Raw genomic sequence first — 24,529 nt, 5'->3', positions numbered from 1 at the left:
TAAATTCTCAAAGAGTTCTCCAATGCAAACAAGGTTAAAAATAATTAACATAGGCTTTGTCTCAAAAGAGTGTGTTTTAAATTTTCTACCCCTGGACCAGGGAGAGAACCAGATACAAGGAAGGAATGCAGCAGTTCATATCAGGAAATAATAATCACACTAATACTTCGGTAATTACTTTTTTCCTCTGTGCTGATCGAGACATAGATCTGGCTTTGGTGAAATAAAAAAAAAAAAATTAAAAAAAAACTCAACGATTTATGCTGAAACCAAGAGGATGCATCTGTTTCCTGAATCAACCAGATCAAATGAGCACTGCATCAAATGCTGCCTGTGCTGAAACTTCTCTTCCAAAGAAAGATGAAGCAGTTACGCTCAGAGGGGTGGAGGGTGGGGGGTTGGGAAGAGTAAGCCCAGGCAAAATAAGAATTATAATCTCTACTTTAGAATAATGTCAATGGATTTTTCACCATGGCACCTTCTCCAAACTAAAGCTCACTCCTCGCGGGTGTTATTGGTAAAGTGCCTAAAAGTAACTTCACTCTCCGAAATCTTCATACAATGAAGATCAATTTGTCTGATTTATTTCAGCAAACGCCGCATTGTATCTTAGCACCCACTCCTGCATCTTTCTCAGTCTTCCCCATGTCTGTTGTGATCCCGTCCTGCTTAATTCTTCGCCGTGCCCTGTCGCCTCTACACTGTTGCATTTGCTTTTCCTTCTGTGTTTGTTTTTCCCTCTGTTTAAAGCACCCTTCACTCCTTCGTCTTCCTGTCTATCTCCTCCTCAGCCCAAGGGACATCTCTTCTAAGAAGTATTCTTCAACTCCTTGGGAAGAATTGTCTGTCCTTGACATCTCCATGCAATACTATATTGTGCCTACCCTTATCCTAATACCCAGTACATCCTTCCACTCTCAGCTCCTTGAGGGCCGGATCCATGTCTTTCACGGGGTATCTCTAAGTGTACCTGACACCTAATAGGGTTTTACTGAATATGTGTAAAATGAACGAGTGGTTATTCTCCCACCAGTACCTAAATAGGGAGCATTAAGTAATAGACACTTGTGCAACTATTCTGCTGCTGAAAGTAATAGAAATAATCTCTCTTCCTTTTTTTTTTCTTCTTTTGGAACCTGGGTATTTTAGAATTATTGATCTCTCAGTATCAGAAAGCTCAATTTAACACCCCTGTCCATATCAAAGGGACTTTAAGAAAAATGTAAATAATCTGATTTATTATAAGAAAACGGATTATGCAATATGTTAAAAACAAAAGGAACCCTTTGGATTTAGTCTCAAAAATGCATTTCCTTTTTCTGAGGTCATTATTGTGGTGTCCTCAGAATTGGCCATCGTTGACCTTTCTTTGAAATTTGCTGCATGTGATATATACATTGTTTTAACTATCTAGTTTTCCAGGAGGCTGAATCAGGGCTACTTATTTTGTCATAGTAATGTTCAACTCCAACTCTGAGAAATGTGGTTACAAAACAGAGAGTCTACGTAAAGCTTTTAACATTCTTCCTCTAAGAAAAGTAATGTGTGGATAGAAAAAAGAAAACAGACCAGAGGTCAGTGTCTTCAGTAATTACATTTGACTGGGAAGACCTGAGCTCCTTCTCTGCTTGCTTAATGTGCTTAAGGAAAATTAATCAAGTCACATGCAAAAAAGAAAGACTACTTTAATACCAGAAATGGGATTTGAAATAAATCCAAATTCTTAAAGAATAGAATAGCTGCTTTCTTTCCTGGAAGCAGTAGCTGCACAAAATGACCAGCTGACGCTAGAATTCTATGATTCTTTTTCCATGTTGGAATGGGAGACAATCATAAATTTTTAGATCTAAAAGGGACTTTGAAGATCAGTTACTCCAAGCTCTCACTCTTTCCCTTCCTGCTTTGACTCATATCGCTCTGTCATTATATTCCTGGAGAGCACAGGTGGAATCCAACCCAAAAGAGGCTTCCTCAGAAGGATTCGTTCCTCTGAATATTTGCCCCGAGGATCATCTGGTCTAAACACCTTCTTTTTCTCTCACAAGGAAGATGATCTCTAAATATAGCTCTCCCACAGATGTATCCAGTGCTTTATGATGTTCAAAGCGTGCTCTCATCGCTGTCTCTAATTCAATGAAAAATGATTCAACGGCTCTCCAAGGTCACCCAGCTTGTTAATGGTGGAACCTGGACCAGAACTCCCGGTGTGATGCTCTTTCCTCCTCCCCTTAACAATTTCTTACTGAAAATTATTTTTAAATGCTATTTATACAATTCTGAGCAAAAGGATTTGGCCATGTGCAGGAATAATATGGAGACAAGTTAAAGATTCTGTTGTTTTACAATTAAATTAACAAATCCCTTCATGAGGTAGACACACTGCACACAGCCCTTAAACAAGGAAATATGAAAGAGGCATCTCAGTCTATGGCCATGTCACCCTGAACAAGCCCAATCCCATCTGATCTCAGAAGCTACGCAGGGTTAGACCTGGTTAGTACTTGGATGGGAGACCAGGTGCTGTAGGCATAAAAAATAAAAAATAAAGGATTGTAAACTGACAAGGTCCTTGCAATCTGTGAGGTCAACCAAGGGCTGCCTCGAAGAAAGAAAGAAAGAAAGAAAGAAAGAAAGAGAGAGAGAGAGAGAGAGAGAGAGAGAGAGAGAGAGAGAGAGAGAGAGAGAGAAAGAAAGAGAGAAAGAAAGAGGTCTCTCAAAACTGGAGAAAAATAGTAACAACAAACCCAGGGGTGTTTTGCCTCATTTCAAAGCAGTGCTTCTCAGATGTAAATATGTGTTAAGTCTAAAAAAAAATAAAAATAAAAATAAATATATATGAAGTCATCTTAGAATCATGATGAAAGCAGATTGTGATTTACAAGGTCTTGGGGAGGGGGACCTGAGATTATGCATTTCTAATACTCTTGGTTTACCAAGGCTGCTAGTCCAGGGAGCACACTCTGAGTAACTAAAGGAAGAACGTCATCGAGGAAGCAGAAGACTTAGATCCAAGTCTCAGTTATGCATTCATAAGCCATGTGAACTTGGGTCAGTTTCACTTTAAATCTGTTTCCTCATCTGAAAAATGGGGATTATAATAAGACTGACATCCGCCAGCTGTTTTCTGAGACTCTGTCCTTAGTATATGTACATATAGAAGTGTGGGAAAAATTTTGACCATCAAAAATGTTCATCACGATACTTTTTGTAATCATGAAAAACAAGAAGAAACCTAAATGGCCCCAATTAGGAAAAAACAAAGCTTTAGGAATCTTGGATATATCTATTCAGTTAAATATTAAGCAGCCACTTTAAATTATGTCTGGAGAAGACATAGGAGTATGGGAAAATGTTCACATGAAGTTTTAAATCCAAAATACAAAATTATATATCAGAATGATCTCTGCACTGCATAGGTAAAACCCCTACTCTGGTTGACTCACAGGGATACTGAGAATGGATGAGATAGGATGTGATAACTCACTATAGAGCTATGAGGTATGATTATGGTTATTTTCTAATGGCATGGAGAAAATCCAGGCCAGGTCTCATTCCCTGCTTTGGCAGCCTGCCCTAATTCTGCAACATAGCATTTCCTAGAAGGGCCAGCTCTGATGTGGACGTTTCCTCTTAGCAGGAAGAATTCATTCTGACTATGCTCGAAAATATGAATCCAAGAAGCAAGGGATGTGTATTTCCTATTTCTGTTGTTATCCTAGAGAAAGAGGAAGAAGGGGATAATTTTTAAAGAGTTTTCTGAGACAAACTATTTAAAAAGTGAGGTTCAAAGGGTAGAATGTGATTGATTGTAAGGTCAAACTTGGGTTTGAATCCCAGATTTGTCATTTACTGGCTGTGGGACCTTGAACAAGTTAAATAGTAATTTCTCTGAGCTTTAATTTCCAAATCTGTAAAATGACTCTTTATACTATAAAAATCATAAAAAAACAGTATAAATTTTATGCTTAAAGACTATAAAAACAGTCTGTATCTCAGGGAAGTTTGAGGATTTAATGAAATAATGAAAAGTGCCTCACACAGGGTCTGGCACTCAGTAGATTCTCAGTGAGCCATAACTAATTATGGAAGACAAGCCTTAGGGCGGAACCTGGGTTCATTCCCTGTGTGGGTGCAGATGGGACCTTCAACTTGCTCGCAACCAGTAGAATGTGGCAAGCGTGGTAGGAGTTACAAAAATATGCATAAGAGCCACTCTCCATTGCTGGCTTGGAAGAAGTAAGCTGCCGTGTTGTGATAGGGCCACATGGCCAGGACTTGTGAGTGGCCTCTATTAGCTACAGTGAGAAAACAGAGACCTCAGTCATACCAACATAAGGAAATGAATTCTGCCAACAACCTGAGTGAGTCTGGAAATTAATTCTCCCCTAGTGGAGCCCGCAGGTTAGGATGCAGTCCAGCTGCCACCTTGATGACAGCCTGATGAGATCCTGAGCAGGGGACCCAGCCAAACCATGCCAGAATCCGGACACATAGGACTATGGGGTAATAAATGTGTTATTTTAAGCTTCTAGATCTGTGGTAATTAGTTACACAGCAATATAAAGACAACACACTAATATAAAGTAGATAACTAGTTCTTAACTTTTGGCCATTGCTTGCAATAAAGCAGCTCACCTTCATTTCACCAATGCTGATTGAACACCAACTCTTCTATTGGGGCAGAATTGAAGAACAGGAGACAGAACTTGCCCTTAATGAGCTAACAGTCAGTAAAAGAGACAGAGAAAACAATAAAGGACAATGAGCGCTATGATCAAGATAGTAGAGGTTCACTGTGGTAACTCTGTAGCTAGATCATGAAGGATCTGTCTGAATTAAGAATCAATCAGGCAAAGAGGAGAAAGGAAAGTATTCTGGGCTGATAGACTGGCACATACAGACATGGGGGATGAGGGGGTATGAATTGCACCTCAGGAAAACCAAAGTGGTCGATGCAGGAAATTTTCTTTGGATAGAAGCATTCCAGCTAATAAATGAGGAAGGAATTATAGATCTACCATCCCACTGTTCTGTAACCCCTAACTCCTGATGAAGTAATAGACCTAGGCAATGATCATTAACGGCTGTTAAAAGAGCGACAACTGGACATTGTGCTTTTTTAAATATTGTGGTAAAAATCACGTACTATAAAATTCTCCTTTTTAGCTATTTTAAAGTGTACAATTTAATGGCATTTAGTGCATTCACAATGCTGTGCAACCATCAGCACTATCCAGCTCTAGAACGTTTCATCTATGGCAAGCTCTTAAGTAGATAGAATAAAATAATGATCGGATATGGGATGAAGGATTATCACTATGGCAGTTGGTTTGGAAGGCAGCCCGGGGAAGGTGAGAGATGAGAGCAAGGCCAAGTCCAGGCTTGACAGGGCTATACACAGATTGGCGGTGCACATTCCCTAAGCTCTTGTGCCATTCCCAGGCCACTGGGTGTAAAAGGAAAAGGAAGGGATGTGGGCATTCGCTGACGCCCAGAACTGGGTCTGCTCCCTTTGTGCTGCTTGCCTGAGAGGGCGGATTTTTGGGAAGGGGTGTGTTCTGAATGTTGGGAGGAAGTCGCCACCCCACTGGAAAGAATCTGCCACCCTGCCTTCCAGCTGAAATATCAGATAGAGCCTGTTCTTCTCCATGGGCAGTAAGGAATGGAATGGCCAAAGGGTGGATTTTTTTTTTTTTTTTTTTGTGAAGGATTGTATGAAAGAACATGATGTCTTAGGCTCGCAAAGGGAAAAAAGATAAGGGAAAAGTGGCAAGTTAGAAAGTCCATTGTGTATGTTATCTCAGTTATTTTAGATTAAGAAAAAGTAAATATGGCAGACGGGGCTCAGGGTTTATGCCGGCCTGGTCCAAAATGGTTGCTTTAATTTTTTTACCCTCGGTTTGCATTTTGGCAGAGGGTTTTCCTTGGGAGTTTTCTGGGGCTCAGTACCACATTGCCCGGCTCAGGAAGAGAGCAGGAGGCCCACTGAATCAAGCGAAGCAGTGGTGCAAAAAAAAAAAAAAAATCTCCCCGAACTCTTGAGACATTTACAAATCTTTACCATGTGGGTACCACTGTGCTTAAAAACACATTCTTTTCTTGTGGGGATGTTAAAAGCAGGGCTGGCATTAGTGCACGGGAGTTGCAAATGGAAAGATAATGGGAGGTGGGCAGATCAGAGAAGGTAGTGAGCTGGTTCCTGAGAAACCTCACTACTCTGATGAATATGCCTCCTCTGTCCTCAGACTTGCCATTCAGAATCCGGATCTTGTCAGTGCCCAGGTGGGGGGAGGGCGCGTGGCTTTAGCTCTCAGAGGCAGGTATACACTAGCTAAGCTTGTAAGGCTGATGGATGAAACTAGATGCCAATTTCTTAAACCGTAGACTTTGAACAGTAGACTTTAGCTAGCTGGGCTGGGGCTCAGATGCTTGATGCAGCCAAACTCTCCAAAGCATAATCAAAATAGTAAAAGGAATAATAGAAGTTAACATTGACTGAGCACCTATTATGTGCTAGTCACTGTGCTACTGCTTTACGTGACTTTTTTTTCACTTACTCCGAAATAGATACTTTACTATACTTACACTACAGATGAGAAAATGTAATTTGCCCAAGGTCATATGTCTGCTCTCCACTTGGCCCTTGAACTGGAATTTAACAGCACAGAAAGTTGGCGGGAAACTTGAATGAGAGACTTAGTGAGCACAAGTATTATTGCTTTGGGGAGTAGGTAGAGCACCTCACACCTCCACACCTCCACGCAAACCCTGCTCTGATCCTCGCCTGGAAGACAGGTGGTTTTAGAAGCCTGGGGAGAAGGTATTGGCACATACTCGGGTGTCTTCACATTGTGACCATTCAACTTTGGCCACCATGAGGCTCCATAAACTAGCCTGGTGGGCAAGGGATCTGGACAAATGAAAACTAGAGTTGAAGAGAAAGCAGACAGACAGGCTGGTTTGAGAGTGAGTGGGACGTACTTCTCTGAGGGCTCACAGAAGTTATTTGAGAATACTTTAGCAGTCAGGGCTAAGTTCCTCCTTGAGCACGTAGCCAGTGTAATTTCAGCATATGTAACCGACTGCCATTTGCATGTTCTGGTTCTAATGGAGGTGACACTGTATAAGAGCAATTGCTTTGGGGATCCAAATACCCATGTCAGCAGGACCAAGGCATTCTCTCCATGAAGATGGACCCACAGGGGAGCTCAAATCATAATCCATTTGAGTGTCAATTCCTCAAAACGCCTCCTCTGATCCTTTCCTCCCTATCCTTCTTCAGAACCATCTCACTATAATATAAACGCAGCACCTTCTGCTTCTCTCTTTTAGCACTTATCAAATTAGAGTTAAATAAATTTGTTGACTGTCTCTTTCCTCTGCTGGACTGTCATCTCTACAAGAACAAGAACCACATCTGTTGGCTCTTCTGCCAACCCTGGCATCTCACACATGTCCGAGCATGGAAAATATTCAATAAATAATTGTTCTCTTCTCCTGAGCACAGACAAGCTTTTCAAGTTATCTTTCTTCTTCACCACCCATTCATTTATCTACCTCTTCTGATCTGGTGACCCTCCATCATTCTGTTGGAGTCGCCACCACCTCCCCATTGCCAAACGCAAAGGGTACTCTCGGTCGTGAGTCACTAGATTTTGGAGCAGCTCTTGACACAGTTAACCACTCCCTTGGGTTTAAAAATGCTTTCCTGTAATCACAGTGAGATACATACCCCTTCATACCCCTTAGAATGGTGATTTTTAAAAAAATTTTAGAAAATAATAAGTGTTGGCAAAGATGTGTAGGAATTAAAACTCTAATACATTGGTGCAGCTGCCATGAAAAACAGTATGGTGGTCCCTCAAGAAATTAGTCATAGAATTATCATATGATCCAGCAACTCCACTTCTGGGTATATACCCCCCCAAAAACTCAAAGCAAGGTCTCAAAGAGATTTATAGCAGCATATTTATAGCAGCATTAGTCACTATAACCAAAAGGTGGAAACAACCCAAACTGTCCATGAATAGATGAATGGAGAAACAAATGTAGTATATACATACAATGGAATATTATTCAGCTTTAAAAACAAAAGATGAATGAACATGGATGAACTTTGAAGACATTATGCTAAGTGAAATAAACCAATCACAGAACGACAAATACTGTTTGATTTCATTTACATGAAGTACCTAGAGTAGTCAAAATCCTAGGGACAGAAAGTGGAATGGGGATTGCCTGGGGCTGGGGTGAAGAGAGAATGGGGAGTTAATCATTTAATTGATATGGCGTTTCAGTTTGGGAAGATGAAAAAGTTCTGAAGATAGATAGTGGTGATGGTTTCAGAACAATGTAAATGTACTTAAAGCCACTGAACTGTACACTTTAAAATGGTTAAAATGGTTGATTTTAGGTGATGTATTTTGACTACAGTAAAAAAGGCTTTCTCCCTAAACTTCTGTTACCCTTCATGCTTCTGGTTTTTCTTTTCGTACCTCTCTGGCCATTTCTGAGTCTCCTAATCAATTCCTTCTCTATCTGAATGAGAAATGCTGGGGCCCTTCCTTTCTCCCTTCAACAAATATTTAAGTGTCTATCGTACGCTGAAAATAAGTAGTGAATAAAAGATACACAGTTTCTCCTAATGGAGCATATGTTCTTACTGGATAGGATATGATCTATAAACAAATAAACTAGTAAACATGCAGTATGTTAGATGGTGCTAAGAGCTACAGAAAAAAATAAAGCAGGATAAGGAAGATCATAAGAGCTAGGGATGGGTTTACTATTTTTACAGAATGATCTGATAAGGTTACATTTGAACAGTTAACTAAAGGCAATGAGGAAATAAGCAATGGTGTTACATAAAGGAGCTTTCTAAGCAGATCACAAGTGAAAGGGCCTTGAGGCAGAATAGAGTTTAACGCCTTCAAGAACAGCAAAGAGGCCAGGACGACTGGAATAGAACCTTATCGGGAGAGGCAATGGGGGGTAGGGGATGCTGGTCATAAAGAGCCTAGGAAACAGCTTTAGTCTGAGTGAGATGGGAAGCAAATGGAGTGTTTGGAGCAGAAGAGTGACATGATCTGACTGGTGTGCTAACAGGGTCATTCTGGGTGTCGAGATGGACTGTAGAAGGGAAGGGTCGAAGCAGGAGACTACTTCAATAGCCTAGGTGCGAGAAGGTGCCCTGGGCCAGAGAGGCAGTGGCAGACAGAATAAGAAGTGGGAAATTCTGGATATCTCCTGAAGGGAAAATGTGTTGACAGATTGAATATGAGGTATAAGAAAAAGAGGACTGACCAGATGATTCAAAGTTTTGGGTGTGAACACCTAGAAGGATGGAGTGTCATTTGCAAAGTTGGAGAAGACTGGGATGAGCAAGTTTAAGGGTGAAAATCAAGGTTGGGCTTTGAACATTTCATTTGAGTTATCTATTAGATATCCGAGTGGAGATGTTGAGTAGGCAGTTAGACACAGGGATCTGAAGTTCAGTGGAGACACAGACTTTCAAGGTCCAATCCTAGGTCCTCCTTCCTCTCCCTTTTAACTCTCTAAGTATCTCATCCATTTCCCTGGCTTAAAATCCCACCTGTAGACGTCATGGGTGTGTGACCTGGGCAGTCACACAGAGCCCCCATGTTAGAGGTCACTGCATGGTTTAATGCTCTGCTCTCCCCAACCTGAAATTCTTAATAATTGTTAATAAGGGGGCCTGCATGTTTATTTTGCACTGGGTACTGCAAATTATGTAGCTCGTCCTACAAATTACATAGCCAATCCTGCATCCAAATGTGTAACAACCCTGGACTTCTCTTTTGAGCCCTCCATGTCATATAACTGTCTACTTCATGTCTCCAGTTGGATGATTTAAAGGTATTCCCCAAACCAACATATCCAAAGCCAAACTTGCCTTTCTGTACTTCATTCTTGCCCACCATTCCAACCAGAAACCTGGGAGCCATACTTTCCTCTCTCTCCCCTTCTCTCTCCCTCAAACAACCTCCCAGTAAGTAATGAGAATGGTACTTCAAAAATATGTTTCTGGTTGACCCACTTTCCTCCATTGCCACTGCTGCTACCCTGGTCCAAGCAGTTATCATTTCTTATCTAGACTACTGTAGAAACTCTTAGCTGGTGTCCCCACCTCACAAGTCTTGCCCCTTTCCCAAAGCTAAAAATGGCCTATTTTCCACATAGCACCCCAAGTGGTCTTTTAAAATAAATCATGTGGTTTAGGCCATGTCCCTGCGTCAACGACTCTGATTGCACTAGAACAAACCCCAGATCCTACGAGCTCTGCATTAACTGACCTCTCACTGCCTCTTCCTCTTTTTCTCTCCTTTGCCCCATTCACCCCTTCCTCACCCCAGGCAATGGCACAGAGACTTTCTGTTTCCCAATGCACTGGCCTCTCTACTGCATGAGAATGCAAGTTTTGAGTTTTCTCATCTAGAAACCAATTCCCACACCTCCCCCCAGCTTTCCCCCCCACCCCCATCTGACAGGTCTCTCAGCTCAAGTATCACAACCTTAAAGAAGCTTCCATGTTAGCCTGGGTTCCCCAGAAAGTAAAGCCCAAGGCAAGAGTCTGCTGGGCTATTATTTTAATGGGGAAGACAATCCAAAAAGCAGAAGGGAGGAATATGAAGGAAAGATACAAAGAAGGAGGAAGAGCTAATGTGCAGATGTGCTGGCCATCTCCAAATGCAACTGATGACCTAATCTGCAAGACCGCATCTCCCACAAGTCAAATGGACTATGTCTTGGGACCATCCTTCACAGGCGAGCAAAGGGGAGATATCCTCTGGCTTCTGTCTCTGGATGCTCAAAGGTTCACTCGTGGGACGTTAACTCCTCCTGCGTTTCTAGGCTCTGCACGTGGGATCATGGGTGCTGAAGAGGCTTCCAGGAAGCCAGAGATGTGAGGTACAGACTGGGAGCAGTGTGCTGTCAGGTCGCACCTGCGTGAAATCATTAGCCCCCCACACAGATCCGGAATGAGAGAGAAGTGAAGAAGTGAAGGATAAAAACTGACTGAGATATCTTCCCTGACTCATCCCAACCCTATCCGGGTCACCTTGTACATTCATTAATTGGAAAAATGATTTTGTTTTAACGCCTCCTAAGAGCCAGGAATATGCTAGTGACAGTGACACAGTATCCATAATTACTGTCTTCGAAGAGCTCGCATTCTAATGAGGGTGATCGTTAAAAAACAAGTATACATTTTTTTAAAAGATAAAATTCACTGTAATTATAAACTGTGACAAGTATACCTCAGGGAAAAAAAGTGCGAGACCAGTGGGCCCGGAACTTACGGAGAAGAGGACAAAGGCATGAGATGATGCAGGAGGAGTGGACAGGCGGCAATTCATGTAGTTCTTGTTACTTTCCTCAAAGCATCCTGGTTTTTTTTTTCACTCATGGCATTTATTTCAGTGTCCTTTCAATTGCTTTATATCTGTCCCTGACTGGGCTAGAAGTCCCACGAAGTCCAGGAATGGTCAGCCCTTCTTCTCCAGGGCATGCTTAGTGCCTGAGCGTAGCACCCGGAGCCCAGCAGGCCTCGGCAAATAATAATTACATGTTGATTAAATCTGTTGAATGCAGGAAAGAATGAACAGGAAGGTGCTTGCTGTGGAGACCGAGGCTGCAAGCTTAATCACATCAGGCTCTGATAATCAGATACATCTATCTCCACAACGAGGGAGCAGAAATCCTACAAATATATTGGCTGAGTCTTCCTCGGTTTGTGCTCGAGTGAGCAGAAAATGTTCCATTTCCTTATCTCGTCAAATCCGTATTTAATTAACACATTCTTTATTTCTACTTAAGACTTTCAACCAACTTAAACTGAAGCTCTGGGAGTCATATTATCGTTAAGAGGGCTATATAACCTGGCTTTGATCCATTACATGTTTCAGTAGCTAATATTATGGGCTGCCTCGACAGGTGGTAAAATTGGGAGGGCCTCAAATGACTTAACCACAGGCTCCCTTCCTCACTCTGCGTCCTTTCAAACCTGAAAGCAATTGGGACACCTGCCCTCTCAACTGGAGCCTACTAGAGTGACAATATAGAATCACAGTCAAGAACAAAAATTCCAAGGGCTCAACAAATCTGGGTTTGAATTCCAACTTCACCACTTGCTGGCTGTGCAACCTTCTGCAAGGTACTGTATGCACTTAACCTTTTTAAGTTAGTTCATACAAATGTAAAATGGGTTTAATAGTATATAGTACCTCAAACGGTAGTTGTAAAGGCTGAGCGTTGTGATGCATGTGTGTGCCGGGCAGATGGTGGGCCCAGAGCAGGGACTCAATAAAGAATCAACCTGGTACATCCTTACCCACTTGCCCTAAAAATTTGAAGGGGCTGAAAAATGTTCAGACTCGGAGGACATTGTGCCTAGTGTATGGTAATGACATGTATAAATGGAGACACGTCGAAATGGTAAAGCCTGTGTACCATGTGACTATCTTAAAGGGAAGTGATTAAAGGGCTTCATGACTTAGGTGCAATTCTCACATCCATTGCCAAATTTATCCATGGCCTAAGGGTTGCCATGGTGCTCAGGGCATCTACCCTGTGCAGTGAGTATCCCTAGGTCCTATCGATGTAGCTGTCTTTTGCCTGCCAGAACTCACTGTCTCTGGATTTTCCTATCTGCAAATGTTTATTTTACTTATCACTTCCTCCAAGGGAAGTGTTGAGAGGTATAAATGAAATGAGTTGATATGTGTTAAAAGCTTAGTGCCTTGTCCAGCACAGAGTTACCACTGTGTAAGTATGAACTGATTATTCTAGGCATCATATCTGTAAGAGATTGATATTATTTATATGTCCTTGTGAGAGGTTGTGGTGGTTTGTTATTTGGTGGGATTTAAATCACATTTAAATGTGATTTAAATGTACAATGCGACATTGTCTCCCTTCTCTGGGAGAGTTTCTATGTGTGAGGTGACTGGCAGTTTCACTACCCTCATTTGTGCAGTCTAGTGGAGTTGGCAATTGCTCACAGTCAAAGGACCTGTGCCAGCATGCAGCTGTACAAGGAAACAAAATCACATTTTTTTTGAGGGTTCTTGACTGTCCAGGACTTTTTTTTCAAAAGTTCTTTGTAGAATTTTTAGTACAAAAATAGGTGTGAACTATGTGCACTGTGGAAAGAAATGAGTTGGCCACGGTCAGGCTAAGATTGGTATTGTTCAGGGAATAAAATTCCTGTTCACTGATGTTGTTTGGGTCAGGCTGACCTTATGAACTGGATTTCTTTTCAGATGGGTGTATTTTTCCTTATTGCAAATTTCCTTCAATTCAACAGCAGAAATTCTAGCCACTTTGCTGGGAGCTTGTGACCCTGGTTTGGATGGCTTAGGTACTCGCCTTTCAGCCAGAGCTTATTTATTTTTTTGTAGTTTCTGCTTGGCACTTCCCGCATTTCCTCTGGGATAACATCTTTAGCCTTTTTTTCACCACTCTCTAGTTTCATCCCCTGCAAATCATTTCCTTTGGATCACTTGCGTTTTTCTCCTGTAGGAGAATCAAATCTTTTTTTCAACAACAAAGTTGAAAAAGATCTTGCTAGATCCCTGCTTTACCATTCATTCATTCAGCGCTTCCCGGGCTTCATGACTTAGGTGCCATTCTCACATCCATTGCCAAATTTATCCATGGCCTAAGGGTTGCCATGGTGCTCAGGGGATCTGCCCTGTGCAATGAGTATCCCTAGGTCCTATCGATGTAGCTGTCTTTTGCCTGCCAGAACTCACTGTCTCTGGATTTTCCTATCTGCAAATGTTTATTTTACTTATTTTCCTATACCTGTCTTCTTACAAGAAGAATTTAAGGTTGCTTATAAAAATGCAAACACTTTCGCAAGATAAAATAAAATCAAAATAAACATGTAGCAAAAGGAAAGCGAAGGTGTAGAAGATGCAAGTCAGGAAGTCTTTGCTATAGATGGGACAAAAGTTGGCTCAGAGCCCACTGATAACTAACACAAAGGGAGAAATTTAAGTTACAGATGCACAGTGTCCCTAAAGATAAATGCAGGTTGCATCAGCTCAGCACAACTGCTCTAAAACTGCAGTGTCTCCCATGGGTCTTCAGTGAAGTGTCCTAATAATATCTTTCTCGAAGCAAAGTGAATGATTTCCTGGGCCCTCCTTATAATATCAAAGCACAAGTTAGCAGAAGCATTGCTACCTGAGGCTGTAAAATGTGACTAACCTCCTCGGACACTATCAGAAGAGAAGAGCAGATGGCATGGCCTCGATGGAAATACTGTGAGGGCCTCAGAGACGAGAAATGAGAAAAGCGTCTGATGACAGCCCTCTGCTGCTTGGGGCATTGTAAAATGCCAAGCATCACTCAGGAATTAGATATTTGCTCCAATCTATTATTTGGGGCAGTGAAGACCATAGAATCTGCTTGTTTTATTCAACTCAGGGACCTGAATTCCACAGCCACCGCCCCACAACCCTTGTCCTTGCCGGATCCTATTGTCCCCCCAGAAGAACAGAAAAGGAGGAGGTCAGGTCTTGACTGAGTAAGCCTGAGGGACAATCCTAGGAAGGGATGTGAAAGAGGCCTCACTTAACTAGGGTAGGGTGACCTTTTATGGGTTCTTTGGCCCCCACTTTCTTTGTTAGTTTTTAGCTTTTAATGAAACTCATTCGAGTTCATTGTGCATGCCGATACTGCCTAGCAAAGATGGCAGTCTTAGACATTAAACTTGGGTTATTCACTAACAAAGCTCACATAGTATCATTTTCAATAAAACCTAATTTAGCTCCTTATCAGGCCTGTCGGTTTAAATCTCATGCTATAATCTAAGAGATGGACAAATTGTTTCCAACTGGAGAAAAAAATTGAATTATTTCAGTAAAATCATACTTGCGGCCATTTTTTAATGATTGTTAATGTGAAGTTATAAAGTGTTTTCACGCTGAAGGTCAAAGAAATTATTAAGTAATTGGCACATGAATTTTCATTATTATCCTATGAAGTGTACAAGGGGGATCCAAATGAATCCAAAAAACAAAGCCTATACATTTCTCTGCATTAGGAGAGAATAAAAAAGGGGAGAGGGTAAGACAGAAATAAGAGCTCAGAAAAAATGACAAATAGTAATTGTGAAAAATTTAAAATCCCTGAAATGAAAAGATAATAATAGCATTCTCTGAATCACCATTCAATCTGCACAAAATATCATTGCCAACTGGAATCCTACACTTCCAAAGGAAAAAAAAGATAAAGCATTTTTTTCAACTTATTTTTTGTAAATTAATGATTAACTTAATCTCCAGTGTGGTAATTCAACATCATCTAGAGTTGAGTCAGTTTACCAGTAAATTCAATTTCTCTAATGAACAGAGTTTCAAGAGTATATGTTACCAAATTGAGAAACTAAAAAAAAAAATTTAAGACTTTCAAAATTACATGTTACTAAAAATAACACTGACCCTTGATATTTGTCTGAGCAATCCTTTAGAGAGAAAAGGACTTCATCCATTGGAGATAAATGGGGCCAACTCATCTGCAGTCTTTGGTTTAATTAGCTAAACTCTTCCAGATGGAGAACATTCAAAGCAAAGGAACATTTCTGAGACCCCTGAAATTGTTAGTAAGCATAACAATATGTTACATGTAAAAGAAAATGTGTCTTTTATCTTTGCCTTTAAAGGGCAAGCGAGGAAGTACCTGGTAGCATTATGATTTTCAGTTTCATCATTGGAAAAAAAATGCTCCAATTTTGTTCAGCATTGAACGAACAAACTTTGAGTGTTTGCTTGTCTTCTGTACTGAGCACTGAGGGGAAAAATAAGACAAGACCTCTGTCCTTAAGGAATCCACAATTTAACTAACAGTTGCCCGGCACACAGATGGGGCTGGATAACTATTTGTTGAATTAGGGGCTGAATAATATAGACAGTTGAGAAAGGCATTGTAATAATAAAATCCTAAAAAAAAAAATTACCATATTCAGAGGGGAACGTGGGGACCTCAAGCTGGCAGAGAAGGCATCACGAAAAAGTTTGTCAGGCAGGAGCACAAAGGAATTCCAGACACAGAAGATAGCATATGGAAAGGCATGGAGAGAAGAGTAATGTGTACTTAGGCAACAGCTAGTCATTTAGTGCGGCTAAGAATAATGTGTATACGGAATGTGCCTGGAAGTTAGTGAGACCACAGAGATGGGTTGGGGCTCATTTGAGGAGGACCCTGAAAGTCTTAGTTTAGACTTGATCCTTTAGTATATATAGGCATTTTAGAAAGACTTCGAGATACAGTAAAGAGCAGGCATGGAGAAGGGAATAAAAGACACCAAAGGTTAAGTGCCCTGTTTGTGACTAGCACTACGATAGATCCTTTCCCTATTTCTATTAAATCTCACTTAATCCTTGCAATACTCACAGTGGGTGCATAACATTGTCCTCATTTTCTGAGGTGGAAAACTCAGAGAGGTTAAGTGACTTACCTCTAGGTCACACAGCTAATAAAAGATAAAACTAGGATTTGAAACTAGGGTCCTAAAAATCTCTTCGGAGAATAAAAATATCATTAGACTCAAACAACTTAATATTAGGAAAAACATGCAGTGGACGTTTGGAGAAAGTTAGTGAGTATTAAGAAAGACACGCATGGAAGACACAAGGAAAGAAAAGCATGACTGTACAAAAGGATATTTACAGTAAGGGAGATACAACACAGGAAGTGGGAAGATAATCATAGAAAAACCACAACATGTGTTTTTAAAATGCAAAGCCCCCAGGAGGAGAAAGCAAACGATACAATAATGCCATTCACTATGGCATCCTGTGCATTTGGTTTTGCTCTTTTTTTTTTTTTAACTTTAAACAATTTGTTATGAGAATAACAAAGATACAGTTCATGATCTTGCAACTCTAATGCTCTAAATCAGAACCAGATGGTGCCTAGTGTACCCTGTTTCCTAGAAACTGCAAGATTTTGAGGACAACACCCTCTGATTTCAGTTCCTTCACAGATACTAATACACAGCTAAATAATGTGGTTGCTGGGCATTGTCAGAACATCTGTTTTTCTTGCTTGAGAATCTTTTTGAAAGTGAAAACTTCTCTCCATTTTTATTGTATTTTTTTCTGATTTCAAAAGTAATTCATTTTTATTGGTAAAGTTTGTGAACAATTTTGAATAAAATTATCCTGCATATTCCTTCTACCCAGGAATAACCAGTGACCACTGTTAATATGTTGATAATATTATTCTTTTTTACATGTGCACCCACACACACACACATACACACACTTTATAGAAGATAGAATGTATAGAAATTGTTTTTTAATGTTTTGTTCACTGAATATATCATTAGTATTTTTCCCATTTCACCAAATATCTATGATGACTGCTAGTATTCCATCATAGGCATTAATTTATTTAATCGCTGTCTCCATTCAACAAATTTATTCATGGAACACCTACTGTGTGTCAGAACTGTGCTTGGCACTAGGTGCACAGTAGGGAGTGAAATGGGCAAAATCTCTGCCCTCATGGAATCCACAGTCCTATGATTGACCTCTACCTTATTTGAGACCTTTTATTATTTAAAAAAAAATAGCAGGGTGAAATCTGGCAAACACTACCCGTGTTATGTGATTTAGCTTAACATCACTTGGTGACAAGTCATGCAGACAGTTTGTACCCCTGAGATGATGAGACAAGAATGGCACCTTACCTCTGTGGCCTCCCTCCTGAGAACCAAGCACTTCAATCTAACAAGGATTTTTTTTTTTTCCAAATACTTGACCATTGCTCCTCAAAACTAAGGTCATCAAAAATAAGGAAAATCTGAGAAACTGTCACAGTCTTGAGGAACGTAGGGAGAATGACAACTAAATGTAATATGTTGTTCTGGATAGAATTCTGGAACAGGAAAAAAAAAGTCATAGGTAAAAAGTAAGGAAATATGAATAAAGTATGGATTTTAGTTAATAATGTGTCACTATTAGCTCATTAGTTGTGATAAATGCATTGTACTAATGTAAGTTGTTCACAGTGAAGGAAATGGGGAGGGAGGGCTGATGGCGTTTCCAGGAACTCTCTATACTCTTTGTAATTTCTGTAATCTAAAATTACCCTAAAATTCAAAATTTATTATACACACACATACACTACTGTAACAGTCATCTTTGTATCCTGAGGCACATCTCTGATTATTTACTTAGATAAAGCCCCAAGAGTAAAATTACTGAATCAAAGTATAGACACATTTTTATTTACTAGAGATTTTTTATTTTTATTTTGAGATTCTTTTTAAAGTGTTATATTTAGTTGTTTGGTGGACTTTTCAGAGATGTTGAAGCTTTATGCCTTTATCTTACCATCTTCCTAGTTGTAGACTCCTGGTGCTGGAAGGAAACCTACAAGATCATGAAACCCAAGTGCCTGGCTCTCCAGATGAGGAGACTGAGGCCCAGAGAAGTGAAGTGACTTGCCCAAGATCAAGTGCCTTGTTAATAGTGGGAAGAAGAACCCAGATTCCTAGTGACTCTAATCCCTGCTCGGCAGTCACTGGGTGTGTCCAAATGAACTAAGATTTTCTAACTCATGGTGTAATCAGTGACCAACAGTCAGAACTGTGTAGTTCTGTTTTCTGTAGGTAAATATAAGGATTTGCTTCCTAAATCTTGGACGTAGGTACTAAGAGCTAAAAGGAGTTTTCAATAAGTTTAAAAAATGGATTCAGACACAACTAACAGAATTTACTAAATCCATGGACAAATTAATTTTCCTTTCTGAGCTACTGCTTCCCAATCAGAAAAAAATCAGAATTCCATTGCCCCCTTCTTAGTCGTCTGCCAGAGAACTCGTAGAAATTGAGTAGTTAGTGCAGATATATCTGCAGAAGCCTTAGAGAGAAATGTCATTTAAGGAGAAGGCAATTAAATGAGAACAAAGGGCATATTTTCTATTAAGCGGTCTGTCCTATCCCAAGAAGTTCATTTCCTTGCCTGCATGATCTCTAGACAAGGAAAATCCCAGACTTGGCATGGGTAAGGAAGACAAGGGCGATGGAAAGGAAGGGAGAGAATTGTTAGACTTCTTGGCTGGAGATCAGAAACAAATCGTTCCCGAGCCTGGCATTGTCAGGGGCCAGCGTCAGGAGCAACCCAAGAAGGCAGACGAGGAACATTACCATCCGACTTGGCTCCACAAACCGTTACTCAACAGAAACTGGTGCGTAAGCAGGATCCTGGAGGATGCAGGAGAAATATAAACAATCGTTGGGCGCGGACCTGCGGTTGCCTATAGAAGCTTTGCCAGGCAGACATTTTGATTTACTGAATTTCCAGACATTCTTGCAGGATTTGGGTTATGACAAAGGCAAGCTAAAACAAAACTACTGTCTGGGATTTAGAAAAGCATTGACCTCTGACCTCAAACTGGAGCCTCTAATCAGAGTCCTGTCTTTTACTCAGGTCAATGAGCATCCTTGCTCTGCAATATGAAAATGACTTATTTTATTTGCCTATAAACATCTGTCAGCACCTGAGCTGAATTGAAATTTGGCAGGCAGAATGAGGAAAAGCTAATATTTCTAAAAACGCTTCCTATTTTTATGATTTGAACCTTTTTACTCTTTGAAGGATGAGAATGGGAGAAAGACATTAGAGAACTTTCAGGAGAAGATGAAAGGAGAAAAGAATTAAACAGATGGCCTGTGGCTGAGTGACAACAAAAGAAGTGACATCTCTGAGCTTTTAAGAAAAGACAGAATGAGGAGGGATCACCTGAAGTTGGTGCAACTTCAGACAAGTGTAGCTCTAAGAATCTATATTTAAAAATCTGATTCTCTAGCTTTTTATTTGAACTGCGTGCTTTTACACAAAAAGCAGCTCTGGTATCTAGACATACAAATAAAACTCTTTACTGTATTGGCTTTGATCTTGGTCTTCAAGGTCAATATTATTCGCATTTTATAAAGGTGAGTTAACTGTACCTGTTAAGCCTACCTACACATCCGGTTCCTTGCTGATGCCTCCAATTCCACCACTGAAGTTCCATTCCCTCATATTAGATGAAAAATCAATTGTATATCACATGCGAATTCCAGTCAACTGATAGCCGCTTCACTGTGTTTAAAATGGCATCGAGGTAGGAAAGGACCTCTCAGCTGATGAACAAGAAAGGGCAAAGTGTCGATGTCTGTGGGTTAAGGTGATGTATATGTAGTACCCCTACTTCTGGGAAGGGCAACTGAATAAGATTTTATATTATTGGCACCTCTGTGTGGATCCGTGTCAGGTCACTTCCTATTATACCACAGCTGGTTTTGATAGGTATAGCACTTATATTTTTAGAAGCATAACTCAGGACATATGGTTCAAGCAAGGATTTTTTTCTCTGATTTTGTGAATTAAATTATGTGCAAGCTCTTACAAAGTATAAAAATAACATTTAATTAAGCATGTAATGAATCACAACATATCGAAATTTATGGTAACTATAACATCAAAGGTGAAAAAAAAAAAATCCAGGACATATGTCCCCAAGGATAAGTCCAAAGAACAGGAAAGTCAGATCTGGGTGGAAACCCTGAGCTGTCAGGGGCCATCAGAGGGCCCTGGTGTCTGAAGCAATTGGGGAGAAAGAATGATGAAAAGGGAAATGAGAAGTCACCGATATACTTCACTTATTCCACATTTTGCTTTTCAAAGAATATTTTCCTGTAGGGTTCTGCTTTGGGGGTTTCCTGGGGAGAATTTCAAAATTCTAGACAGTATGCGAGGGCAATTGCTAAGTGCCTACGATATCATCCTGGCTTCCCCAGGAATTACTAACCTTACAGTGATGCTGACCCGCTTGCAGCAAGATTCTTGCAGGCCCTCTTGAGACACAGAGCTTTTAACGATTTACAAAGTTTGATTTGAGATAAAATAAAATTCTTATACCAAATCTACAAAAAGAATTTACTAAGTACTTTAAGGACTGAGTTGTAAGAAAAGACTTTTAAGTAAATCTAAATTCTTCGGCAAGAAAGAAAAAGCTCTTCCTAAGATGACCCAAGCCTTCTCAATCATTCTTCACACCAGTTCTCCTTATGCTTTCAAGACTTTTTTGCCTGGAATGCCTTTTTTTCTCTTTTGTACATATCTCTTTTATACTAGCTACCATAGTTTACTGTTTTCTGCCTTTCTCCTTTTTCTCTCTGTTAAATTGGGAGAGCCTTAGTAGCAGAGTGAGAAGTTTTGATTCTGTCCACAAATACTTTATGAACACCTAGGCAGTGCTAAGCACTGCACTAGGAACCAGAGATATGACAGAAAACAAGGAGACGAGATCCCTGATGGCATGAGCTCCTATTCTGAGGGATCTTTCTAACCCCTATGCCTGGCACATGGTAGGCACACAATCAAGACTGAAAGAATAAATGAGCCATAAATGGAGCTCCTGACAGGAATTTGAGATTTAGTCGCTATAGTTAATACGGCAACACATAGGTAAAAGGCAATAATAAAAAAAAAACCTACACAAATAGAAAACCTTAAGTCATTTACATTGTGATTGCATCCCAGGTCATTTCTGCTATCACAGCAGTCATTGAAAGTAACTGTCCAAGGGACAGGAGACCACACTCCTAGAAACTAAATGAAAAGAGATTACGAAAAAAGTATTTGATGCGAACTAATACTGATTTTGATTAAAGAAATTATTACCTAAAAACTAAGATCCACATAAATGTAAGGTATGACTACTGATTTCCGACGATGCTACTTGAATTCGCTGTGTCTGGAATATGGATATGAAGGTCAAAGAAGGCTCTGTAGCCAGGAGAACACTGTGCACCAACAGATATATTTAACATATGGTGAAAATGACAATAAAGCAGTGTTTCCCAAAGTATTTTCCCATAGAACAATGGTCCAATGAGTTGTTCTTGAAAAGAGTACAGAGTCTGGAAAACGCATCATGCATAAGCCCCTCTTGAAGCTTCACAGAGCACAACATTGCATTAAATCTCTGAAAAGTCCTGCAGGAAATAACATATTTAACTTTATTATCATCATTTCTCATACTTATTTAAACCACGAATTCTTCTTTCAAGGAATAGCTATTAAGTTAGTTTAGGAAAGTCTACTTTAAAGTTCAATTTACCATACTGTTCACTTATACATACATATTCATTAGTGGTGATCTGGCAAACCAAGACATTCCAAGAATACAATGTCAAGTACTAAAAATATTTTTCTTATGAAAGTATCTGTGAATGAAATTTGCTGCACAAACAATAATCTTGGTAACATTCTGCATTTTGTTTCTAAATGAAGTCACCACTTAACCACTAGATGGCAATAGGATTCCATTTATGTTACAACTATACCAACCAGCGTTATCAATAGTTCAAAAGGCATTTGAGTTTTCTAAGAATGCATATGTGCATTTATTCATTCATTTAGTCATTCCTTCCAATACTTATTAGGAATTTTTAACTTCTGAGAACTCTGATGGATACTGAAGATATAAAGAGGAATGAGACAGTTCACTGCCCAAAATTATAATTCTTGGATTCCCAGGAAACTGTAAGATGCCCCATTAATTTAGCAACCAGTTTTTAAAAATAGGAAAGAAATATGACATTAAACATGCACGTGGATTGCATGACTCAGGGAGGACATGCCTGTCCTCAGTCCTAGGGACAGGCTGAGTTCAGAGCCTGGAAATTAAGCAGAGATCAAGGTAAAGATCCAGCCTGTCTCCAGCTTTTAGGCCACAGACCTAGAGCTTAGTGCCAGAAGAGAGCTTGAAAATCAACACATACGAAACCCTTTTCTGAGAAATTGAGGCATAGAGCTGTTGGGTGTCCTGCCAAGTGACAAGAGGTTAGTTGAAACAGAGCTAGAACTTGAATCTATAGTCTTCCAATATTTCATCATCAATTTTGGAATTTAGAATAGATCTTCCCTTAAACTCTTTCCCTTCTCAAAATCTTTCTCCCTTCTGGTTCCTGGCTGCCCATTCTTAGACAAGATGTGTGTGTGTGTGTGTGTGTGTGTGTGTGCGCGCGCGCGCGCATTGTTGTTGTTGTTGTTGTTGTTGTTGTTGTTGTTGGATTCCCCAGGGAACCGACTCTGAGGCAGAGATTTGCATTCAGGAGGTATCCTGGAGCGTGCTCTCAAGAACAACACCTCAAAGGAACTAAGGGGGACAAGACTGGGCAGAAAGAGAAGTTGAGGCCACAGGTGATCCTACACAGCACTCTGGAGCTGAGATGGTCCTTCAGAGCAGTCTTAGATCAAGGCAAGGGGGCAGGATCTTAAACCTTTCCACAGTGAACCCTCACTGGATGCAGGGGGTATAACCATAAGCAAGATAACTCCTTCCAGCTAAGAACAAAACTCAGAGGATTAAAATCAAGGTACTGGCAGGGTTTCATTCCCTTCTGGAGGCTCTAGGGGAAAATCTATTTCTGTGCTTTTTCCAGCTTCTAGATTGTGGTGATGGTCACACAACTATGTGAATGAACAAAAGTCATTTAACTGAACACTTCAGAGAGGTAGATTGTATGGCATGTGAATATCTTAATAAAGTTGTCTGAAAATCCTTTACAGATGATGCTGTATTCTTCACTTTGTATCACACCAGGAGGCATTTCATAGATGGTTGTCCTTATTCGTGAGAAATGTTAAGATTGAACTCTGGGTTAAGGTGATGACAACTGATGGCACCTGGTTTTCCGAGGTGGTCTCCCATTCAAGTACTAACCAGGCCCAACTCTGCTTAGCTTCTGAGATCAAACAAGATCGGGCATGTTCAGGGTGGCATGGCCATAGATGGAAACTATATTTTTTAACAAGTGCTTCAGAAAATTTATCTACTTTACAGGAATAATGCTACCTTATAAGGATGTTATGAGGATGAAATTAGAATGTGACATATTGAGTAAATCATAAATATAGTAAGTAGAAGAAGCCGCCACACATCTCTGGCCCCTGAAGAAAGATGTTCACATCCTGATCCCTAGAATCTACAAATGTGTTACTTTATAGTAAAAGGAACTTTGCAGATGAGATTAAGTTTAAGAATCTAGAGATAAGAAAATTACTTTTTATTATCTGGGTGGAATCTCAGGAGCTTAAAATCCTGGTTTAGGAAAAATATTTTAAATGGTACCTCTGTTCAATAATGCAGCATTTTCATTCACATTAGAACCTTTGTCACCAATATCAATTGTTCCTACAAGGAAATACAACCCAGCTTTCTCCCATTCCACAGCTCCTCTTCTAGCATTCCCACTCAATTAATGGCACCTACCATTCACCCAGTTGCTGAGACAAAAACAGGAGTCATCCTAGGCTTGGCTTTCTCTCTTTTACATAATGCTCACTCACCAGGTCCAACTGATTTACCTCCTAAATGTTCCTTCAAACTTATCTAGTCTTCTACATGCCACTCAGGGTCTCATCAACTCTCATCTGGACCATTCATTCATCAAATATTTACTGAATGCCTCTTATGGGCTTTTTGTAGCGGCAAGGAGAAA

General features: G+C 40.2%; 1 long non-coding RNA gene and 1 pseudogene across 1 annotated transcript in view; both read right to left on the bottom strand.

Annotated features, from left to right (window-relative positions):
- The window catches only part of LOC107511829, a 59,112-nt gene that overhangs the window by 33,453 nt on the left and 1,130 nt on the right, over window positions 1-24,529 (bottom strand). The gene's annotated exons all lie outside the window — the stretch shown is intronic.
- LOC118603520 lies at window positions 23,703-23,821 on the bottom strand (annotated as a pseudogene).

This window comes from Rousettus aegyptiacus, unplaced genomic scaffold (assembly GCF_014176215.1).
Source record: "Rousettus aegyptiacus isolate mRouAeg1 unplaced genomic scaffold, mRouAeg1.p scaffold_m13_p_5, whole genome shotgun sequence".
NCBI lineage: Eukaryota > Metazoa > Chordata > Mammalia > Chiroptera > Pteropodidae > Rousettus > Rousettus aegyptiacus.
The sequence above is the reverse complement of the archived record's forward strand: the minus strand, read 5'-3'. Positions and strand labels throughout refer to the sequence as shown.